Raw genomic sequence first — 9,271 nt, 5'->3', positions numbered from 1 at the left:
TCGGTACCTCTGCGTACTGCTGCAAAAAACTATCCTGCACACATTTTACAAACTCCAAACCATCCAGCCCTTTTACAGTATGGCCTTTGCAGTCTATGTGTGGAAAATTAAAATCTCCTACATTCACAGACCTGTGCTTATTACAAATATCTGCTATCTCCTTGCAAATTTGATCCAATTCTCGCTTCCCATTAGGTGGTCTATAATACACCTCTATAAGTGTTACTACACCTTTCCCATTCCTCAATTCCAACCAAATAACCTCCCTAGTCGAGCCCTCTAATCTATCCTGCCAAAGCAACCTTGTAATATTTTCTCTGTCAAGCAACACAACACCGCCCCCTCTTGTCCCACCGATTCTATCACGCCCGAAGCAGCAAAATCCAGGAATATTTAGTTACCAATCACACCTCGCCTGCAACGATGTTTCACTAATAGCTACAACATCAAATTTCCGGGCATTAATCCATGCTCTAAGATCATAAACCTTCCTTACAATACTTCTGGCATTAAAATAAATATATTTGACAAATTCCCCGCCTCCTCCTCTTTGTTTATCTCTAACAGTGGAAAGAAATTTACCGTCTTCTATTTCTTCCTTATCCCATACATCTGTTCCTAATCTTTCGTTCCCCTCACCCCCCCCCCCCCCACACCACCGGGATCTAGTTTAAATCCACTGGAGCATCTCTAGCAAACCTGCCTGAACGAATATTTGTCCCCCTCCAGTTCAGATATAAAACGGGTCCCACCTTCACTGGAAAACTGCCCAATTATCTACAACTCTAAAGCCCCGCCTCCTGCACCATGTCTTCCGCCACGTGTTGATCTGCAGTATCTTACTATCACTAAACCCACCTGCACGTGGCACTGGTAGCAATTCTGCGATTGCTATCCTGGAGGTCCTGTCCCTTAACTTGGCACCTAGCTTTTTAAACTCACCTTTCAGGAACTCCTCACTCTTCCAACATAACGGCATTGGTCCCTACATGGACCACAACATCCGGCTACTCACCATCCCTCTTGAGAATACTGAGAACTCGATCCGAGACATCGCGGACCCTGGCTCCAGAGATGTAACAGACCATCCGGGATTCTCGATCTCTTCCACAGAACTTCCTATCTGTCGCCCTAACTATCTAATCTCCTATCAGTCCTGCTGTCCTCTTCACCCCATCCCTTCCCTTCTGAGCTGAGGGTCCAGTCTCGGTACCAGAGACGCAACCACTGCAACTAGTCCCTGATAGGTCGTCCCCACCAACAGTATCCAAAGCGGTATACTTATGATTGACGGTAACGGCCACAGGTGTGCTATTTTCATTCTGCCCATTCCCATTCCCTCTCCTGATAGTCACCCAACTACCTGCTTCCTGACGCCTAGGGTTGACTATCTCCCTGAACCACCTGTCTGTTTCTGCCTGTAGCTCTCGAATGATCCGAAGTTCATTCAGCTCCAGCTGCAGATCCCTAACACGGTTTGCCAGGAGCTGCAGCTGGATGCACCTTTTGCAGGTGTAGTCATCGGGGACAGCTGTGCTCGCCCTGACTTCCCACATACTACAATGATAAAGTTGACAAATATTTTTAGCTCGCCCAAGCTTCAAGATCTTAGACAGGCGCACTCCAAAGGGATTTCCGCGAAAACGGAACGGAAATTTTCCGCTATTTCGGTTGAGTCGCTCTCTGATGATTGGTCGCCGCATAGCCCATTAGTTTCAGATGCTGGTCAAGTTACTGGTGTCTTCCACAGTGAAGACAGATGCAAAATACCTATTGCGCTCATCCATCCATTATTTTCCTGATTCGCATTCAAACGTCTCCAGCACAATGTATAGTTGTGCCGTCTCACATGCCGTTTGTTGTTTCCATATCTTTAAAGCTGTTGTTTCTGTGTCCTTTTGCTGTTCGACTTAATCGCACAAAGCTCTCCACTGAGATTTCACGTGATCTCGACAGCTATGAACTTAGCCTTCTGGCCTGTTTAATTACTCACCCGAGATCGGACAGAGCTTTGACATCGTCTCTTTGCACCGGGCCCACCGCAGTTCTGCGTCTCTGTGACACGCGCTTTGCTGGCAGGTCCACTGTTTCCTTGTTTTCTTCACATTCTGCAAACTCACTCGGTTTCGCACTAACCTGCTCAAGGGTTCTGGATAACGAAGATATAATCATTTCTACTTTGCCTACAGGTCCGGCGGACGCGTGACAACTGCATCTCCAAGAGCTTCTCGCCGTGGCAGGTGAGTGGAAATGGAAGGCTGTGACTGTGCCCGAGGTGAGAGATGAAACAAAAGTGTTGGAGTATCGCGTGGGTGCTCAATCTGACGGTATGGTCGAGATCACTCTGGTAATGACATGCTAATTAGCTCCTTAAATTGCTTCAACCGTGGCACCTTGTTAAAGCGTTTCTGACAGTCTAAGAAAACAACATTTGGCTTTTCTTTGCGTTCGGATTTCCTAGAGCTGTTGGGTGCGTTTAAAATATTATGGCAGAGATAAGGGATCGAGTATGGTACAATTGATGATGAGTCAGCAAATTTAGAAGTAGAGGATGCGTGTCACATGCTGTACGTGAGGGCGAATCAAGATTAGTCACAAATGCAGACAAAGCAAAGAATTAAATTCTACCATCGAGACAAAATTCAATGGGCGAAGAATGTAGGACTGAAGCTTTCGCATTTAGATCCGCGCAGCATTCAGTATTAAGTGGACGAATTTATCGTGCAATCAGAGATTTTTCGCGATGACGTCGTGGGCATCACCGAGTCGTGCCTGAAAGAAAGTCATAGTTGAGAGCTTAGCATCTTCGAATGTATTTTGTATCATAAGGACAGATACGAAGGCATATGCAGTGGGGTGACTGCCGCTAACAGAAAGCATTAAACATTTAAAAATGAACCACATGTGCAGTACCTTGATAACGTCTTTCTGAAAATCTAAGGAATGAATATCAATTGACTTTCTCAGATTTACGAGGGTTGTTGGCAGTGGCTTAAGGATTGTCCATGTCGCATGCTATTTTGGGCAATGTCTCCCATCCACTCCATAATGTACTGGTTAGGCGCAGGGATACATTCAGCTAGAGACTTATTCAACTGAGATATAACACTGAGCGTCATAGGAAGTCATTCCTTCCTGTGGCCACTGAACTTAACAACTCCTCCCTCGGAGTATCTTACTAAGTTACTATTATTTAATTATTTATGGTTTTATATTACACTATTGTTGGTTGGTGCGGCTGTAATAAAACCCAGTTCCCCTCGGGATCAATAAAGTATGTCTGTCCGTCTATCTCTCTGTCTGTCTGTAATATGGCTGAGGAATGTGAGCAAGTATGATACAGCTGACTACGAGTCAGCTGGTTTACAATTAGATGCTATGTGTAACATGTACATGTCTTTTATAATGGAAAAATAAAATCAGCATGGTTTCTGTGAAAGGAGCACTTGCAGAAAAATCTGTAGATTTTTTCAAGGAAGCAACCAGCAGCGTGATAATAGGAGAGGTGATGGATTTCATTTACTTAGATTTTCAGAAGACGCTGGAGAACGTGCCACAAACGAGGCTGCTTAACAAGATAAAATCCTACAGCGTTACAGGAAATATACAATCACTGACAGGCTGAAGGCAGAGAATAGGATTAAAATAGGCCTTTTCTGATTGCCTTCCCGTAACTAGTGGTGTTACTCAATGTTCAGTACTGGGTCATCTGCTTTTCACGTTGTCTGTCCATCACATAGATAAAGGAACTGTTGGCTTTGTGGTAATGTTTGCGGATAATACGAAGATGGCTAAAGGGATGGATAGTTCTGAGGAAGTTTAGAGATTGCAGCATGACATATACAAAGTGAACGACTTTGAAAAAATGTGACAGATGTTAAACAGTGTTGGGTAATGAACGATAACGCATTCTGGTTAAAGGATCAATAATGTGGACCCTTATCTAAATGGGGAACGTAAACATTCATGCAGAGAGACTCAAGATACCTCGTACAAATTTCCCAAATGGTTAACTTACAGTGTAATACTGGGGTATTGAAAGGAAATGAAGTGGTGCCATTTATTTTAATAGGAATAGAATACAAAAGCAAAGACAAAGGGCCGACCCTGTTTAAAGCACTGGTCAGCCGCACTTGCAGTTTTTCAACAGTTTTGGGCCCCTTTCTTCAGAAAGGACGTGTTGTCATTGGAGAAAGTTAATGGGAATGAGAAAGTACATGCTAGTAATTCCGGGACTGATGGAGTTAACATATCAGGAGCGTTTGACTGTTTTAGAGCTCCAGACCAGCAATTGCGATCGATCTTGTCCTCATTCCCCGAAGGTCGTCGATCTGCAGCTCTTGTTCCTTTGTGTTCAGTTGCAATGCTGGACGTTTGGCCGACTTCCCACTTCACACCCGTGTACAGAACACTGTTTCTGTTGCGATTCTCACCTAAACAATATGCCCTAGTGAATGAAGAATGGACAAATAAGTACAGAGAGTTCAACTTATAAGACTATATGCCTCACCAAAGCCTGACCTCGCGTAAGCCTGATGAGCCGAACCCTCTCCCAAAACAGGTCTCGTACATCCCTTTCTAATGAATTCAACTTTCAGAATGGTCGCTCCTCAATTCAGAAGCAAAAAACAACAGACAAAAGAAATTAGAAACTTTCCATCAAAATCTGGATCGCCGCCTAATGAAAAAACAACTCTTTTACTGCACCCCGATGTTGAATGGCCAACTCAGAGATAAATCGCTGGAAACTCTGTTCACTTTTTTAAAAAATCTTCTGCGCGTTCCTGACTGAAAAATATCTCTGTTCACGCATAGTCGCTTGCTGATTGGTTACTCCATGAACTCAGAAGATCTGCAGCCAAACCATACTCTCGATCGTCCTGCTTATGGACTGGCTCTTTCCACGCACCTCTGGTGTGGATTGCCCACGTGGTACAGCAATCCGGCGATTACTCAATGATAAAATAGCCAGACACTTTTCTGTCGCCTAAACCGGACGATCTTAGACTGGCGCACTTTCAAGCCTGACATACTCAAAGTCATGGCCTATAGACATGCAATTGAATTTTCCGCCTTATCTGACGAATCCCTCTCTGTAGATTGGTTGCCGCACACCTCATCGCCCTTGAATGTTGGCCAAATTACTGGTGTCTTCCGCAGCAATGGTCAATGTAAATATTAATTGTGCTCATCCACCATGTCCCTGAATCCTATTCAAACCCCTCCAGCATAATGTTCAAATTCTAATTGTTCCTTCTAGACTATTGCATATGGTTGTTCAATTTACAGTTGTTCCTTCTAGACTCTTGCTTATTGTTTCCTTATCTAAAAATCTGTTCTTCTATGATCCCTGTGTTGTCCGTCTTAATTGTACAACGTGCGCTCATGAGGTTTCACGTCGTTATCCACGGCCATATCTTCAACTCATTTCACGTGCTCGGCCTTTTGCCCTGTTTAATAACTCACCCGAGCTTTGGCCCAGCTCTCAGCTGCCCTCGCCGCTCACTGACCGTCACAGTTCTGCATCGCTGGGCATTCCGTTTTGCTGGCAGGTCCTCTAAACTTTTGTTTATTTCATATTCTTCAAAATAACTCACTTTTCAAATTAACTTGCTCGAATGACTGGACAGCGAATGAGAAATGTGGTACGCTCTGACAGGACGGGGAAATGGACTAAAGAGTGGTTTAAGAAGCCGGGAGGTGTTTACGCGTTACTGAGAAAGATTTTTCTATTTTTCCCCACAGGAAACGCAAATGCAACACATCTCCACCTGCGCGACGTTGTAAAGGGCCGTTGTAAGTAGAATCGAAAACTAGGTCTGTGTACGGGGCGATTAAAGTGTTGCCGTATCGGGTGGCTTCTCCATCCGACGGACGGGTCGGGAAAGCTTCAGTAACACTATGCGAAACTAGCTCGTTAACCAGCTTCGTGCGGCACGTTGTCATCCTTAATAAGTCCCCTCATAAGCTGCAGCTCGGTGCACCTGGAGCAGATTTGTTTATCCGAGAGGGTGGACGACGTCTAGACCTCCCACATTGCAAAAACACTGCCGCTGTACCAATTCTCGCTAACCGACGAGGAATGGAGAAATAAGATCGGGTGATAATGTTGCCGATAGTTTTCCACCGCACTCTAAAGCCTAACACACACAAGTGCATTGCCGCGACGCAGGTGCTTGAAATTTCCGCTTTCCCATTGAATCCCTCTCTGCCGGTGGGTGTCCGCACAACAGATTTCCCTTGAGATGTTCACCAGATCACTGGTGTCTTCCACAGTGAAGATAGATTCAAATAACCTGTTGCGCTTATCCATCATTTCCCTGAGTCTCATTGAAACCTCTCCACCGTCACGTTCTATTTGTAACTGTGCCTTATAACATCGCTTATTCTTTCCATATCATCAAATGTGTTTTTCCAGGGTCCCTTTGTTGTCCACCTTAATTGTATAAAGTGCGCTGTTGAGATCTCACGTGATCATATATTGCCAGCTCTTCAGCCCACTTCATGTGCTCAGCTTTAACCCTGTTTAGTAACTCAGCCGAGATGTGGTCCAGCCTTGAGCTCCCTCTCTGCATCGGGGCGGTCGCGGCTCTGCGTCCCTATGCATCCAACTTTGCTGACAGGCCCGGTCATTCGTTGTTCTCATCACATTCTTCAGACTCAGCCCTTTTCGAAATGACCTGTAGGAACGTTCTGGTTAAAATTTAAAAAAGTGCACAGTGACAGGACCGGGAACAAGTTCAAAGGTTGGGTTAATGAGCCGCGAAGCAGATAGGTTCCAGATTACAGAGATATAATTGTTTCTATTTTGTTCACAGGCTTGGCCAACACAGTCCACTTGCAGGGTGGGCTGTTTTTCAACTTGAGGGGTGAGTGGAAATTGAAGACTAATTGTTTTGCTGTGTCGAGAGGGGGTTCAAACTAATGGTAGGGTCGGGTGTGTTCCGATAACACTATGTCATCCTATCTCGTTAAGCCGCCTCATCTGTGGAACTTTGTGAAAACACTTCAGAAAATCTAATAAATCAATAATTAATTTTCCTTTACGTCCGATTTACTAAAGCAGTTGGGCGTGGTTAAGATAAAATGGCAGAGATAAGAGATCCAGTATGATACATTTGATGAAGGGCCAGCAAGTTTATAAGTAGATGATGTGAGTAAGATGCCTGTAGAGAAGGACCAGGGCAGACAGAGCAAAGAGATTAGTTCTACGGCAGAGGTGAATTTCAAATGGCGAGGAATGCTGGACTGACCCTGCCGCATTTAGATGCGTGCAGCATTCAGAATGGAATGGACCAACAATTAGACACTGACGCCATGGGCGTCACTGAGTACCGGCTGAAAGACGGTCGAATGTGGGAGCTTAACATCTAAGGATATCCTTTTTTTTAACGGCACATGCAGGAAGGCATATGCGTTGGGATGGCTCTGTTGGTAGCAGGTGATATAACATCTGTAGAAAGATGTTAGGGTCAGAGCATTTGGAATCTTTGTAGGTGGATTTAGGAAATTCTGCGAATAAATACACATGTGAATAATATATAGAAGTCAGGATAATAGAGAACATGTGTGTATTACTTTGTAAAGGGAGCCCGGAAAGCGCATGTAGGAAGGAAATCGTGAGCTAAATAGGAGGACAGATTCAGGCAGAAAAGGGAGGCTGCCAAGCGGAGCAGTCATCAAAGGAGCGTTCATCGACCGAAGTGATCTTAGACAGAACGGTAGGGCATTGGTTCATTCGGGATTCGTGGATAACGGGTCGAAGTGAGGTATGCAAACTCTGAGGAATAGAAACAGGATATATGTCTGTGAGGCCGGTGTTCTGTACTGGGTGTGAGATGTGGGAAATCCGGGAGACACCCAGCCTGCCGGACGACTACGTGCACATCAGGTGCGTCGAGCTGCTTCTCCTTAGGGACCGAATTAGGGTACTAGACAGGTAGTTCGATGACCTTCGTCCTGTCAAGAAAGGTGAGGAGGAGCAGACAGGAGTTATAGGCAACCAGGATATGACCAGCTTCCTGCAGCTCTTATCTATTACCTCTTTATTCTCTCTTATGAGTTGAAGATAATCAGCTGCTTCTCCAGATCGTTGAAACGTTCTCACAAAAGCGGCAGCACGGTGCAGCAGGTGCAGATTTGATTATCCATAAAGGTGGACGCTATGTAGACCTCCCACATCGCAAACTCAGTAGAAAACACTGTCTCCGGAGCAATTGGCACTGCCAGATGTGAAATCGAGAAGTTCGAGCAGAATGATGAAGTTGTTACCTCCCTTAAGTCTGAGGATCTGAAACAGGCGCAAGCTAAAACTTAGCACACTAAATGGCACTGCCGCTAAGCTGCACTTGAATTTTCCGCTGTTTCTGTTGAATCCCTCTCCGTTGACTGGACCCGTCACGACAGTAATTGGTCAAATCACTGGTATCTTCCACAGTGAAGACAGATGCAAAATACGTATTCCGCTCATCCATCCATCCATCATTTCCCTGAACTCCATTCAAAGCTCTCCAGCACAATTTGCAATAGCCCATGGTTTTTGTAAGCGTCCTTTCAATTTTGTTCTTTTGATGTCCGCCTGAATCGCACAAAGTGCGCTGCTGAGATCTGACGTGACCTCCACATCCAGCACGTCAACCCAGTTCATGTGCTCAGCCTCTCGCCCCGTTTCATAACTCACCCGAGATCGGCCCCCGCTCTGATCCCGCCTCCCTGCCCCGTGCCGTCCCAGTTCTGCGTCGCTCAGCGCCCCGCTGTGCTGGCACTTCCGCTGATTCTTTGCCTTTTTTTTTTCTCATGGGTCAAAATCATTCACTTTGGCACTAACGTTCTGACGTCAGAACAATCTGACGCTCTCTTTGGATCGGGAAATGGTTCAAGTTGTGGTTTAACGAGACGGGAAGCAGATGAGTTCCGGATTACGGAGATATAAGTATTTCTATTTTGTCCACAGGGCCGACGAAGATACCACAACTGCACCTCCGGTGCCTATTCGCCTTGACAGGTAAATGGATATCGAAGACAGTGACTATGCGCGGGACGAAAAATGAACCAATAGTGCTGCTGTATCGCGCGGGTGCTCAAAATGACGGTAATGTCAGGAGCGCTGTCGTAATACCATGTAATTTAGCTCTTTAAGCCATCTCATATGCGTCACCTTGTTATAGGGTTTCCGAAAGCCGCAGAAAACAACAATTGACTTTTATTTTTGGTCAGGTTTACTTGGGCTGTTGGGCGTGGTAAAATGAATATGGCAGTTCTCAGGGATTGA

The 9,271-nt window shown here is 45.3% G+C and overlaps 1 long non-coding RNA gene across 1 annotated transcript; it reads left to right on the top strand.

The window, feature by feature from the left end:
* The first annotated feature begins 2,185 nt into the window (after positions 1 to 2,185).
* On the top strand, positions 2,186 to 9,005 carry LOC132386167 (uncharacterized). Its single transcript, XR_009509421.1, has 4 exons — positions 2,186 to 2,240; positions 5,746 to 5,796; positions 6,819 to 6,869; positions 8,954 to 9,005. It is a non-coding gene; the product is annotated as an uncharacterized LOC132386167 (long non-coding RNA).
* The last annotated feature ends 266 nt before the right edge of the window (positions 9,006 to 9,271 follow it).

The sequence above is a fragment of the Hypanus sabinus genome, unplaced genomic scaffold, assembly GCF_030144855.1.
Source record: "Hypanus sabinus isolate sHypSab1 unplaced genomic scaffold, sHypSab1.hap1 scaffold_105, whole genome shotgun sequence".
Taxonomy (NCBI): Eukaryota; Metazoa; Chordata; class Chondrichthyes; order Myliobatiformes; family Dasyatidae; genus Hypanus; species Hypanus sabinus.
Note: the sequence above shows the minus strand (reverse complement) of the source record. Positions and strands in the feature narration are given on the sequence as shown.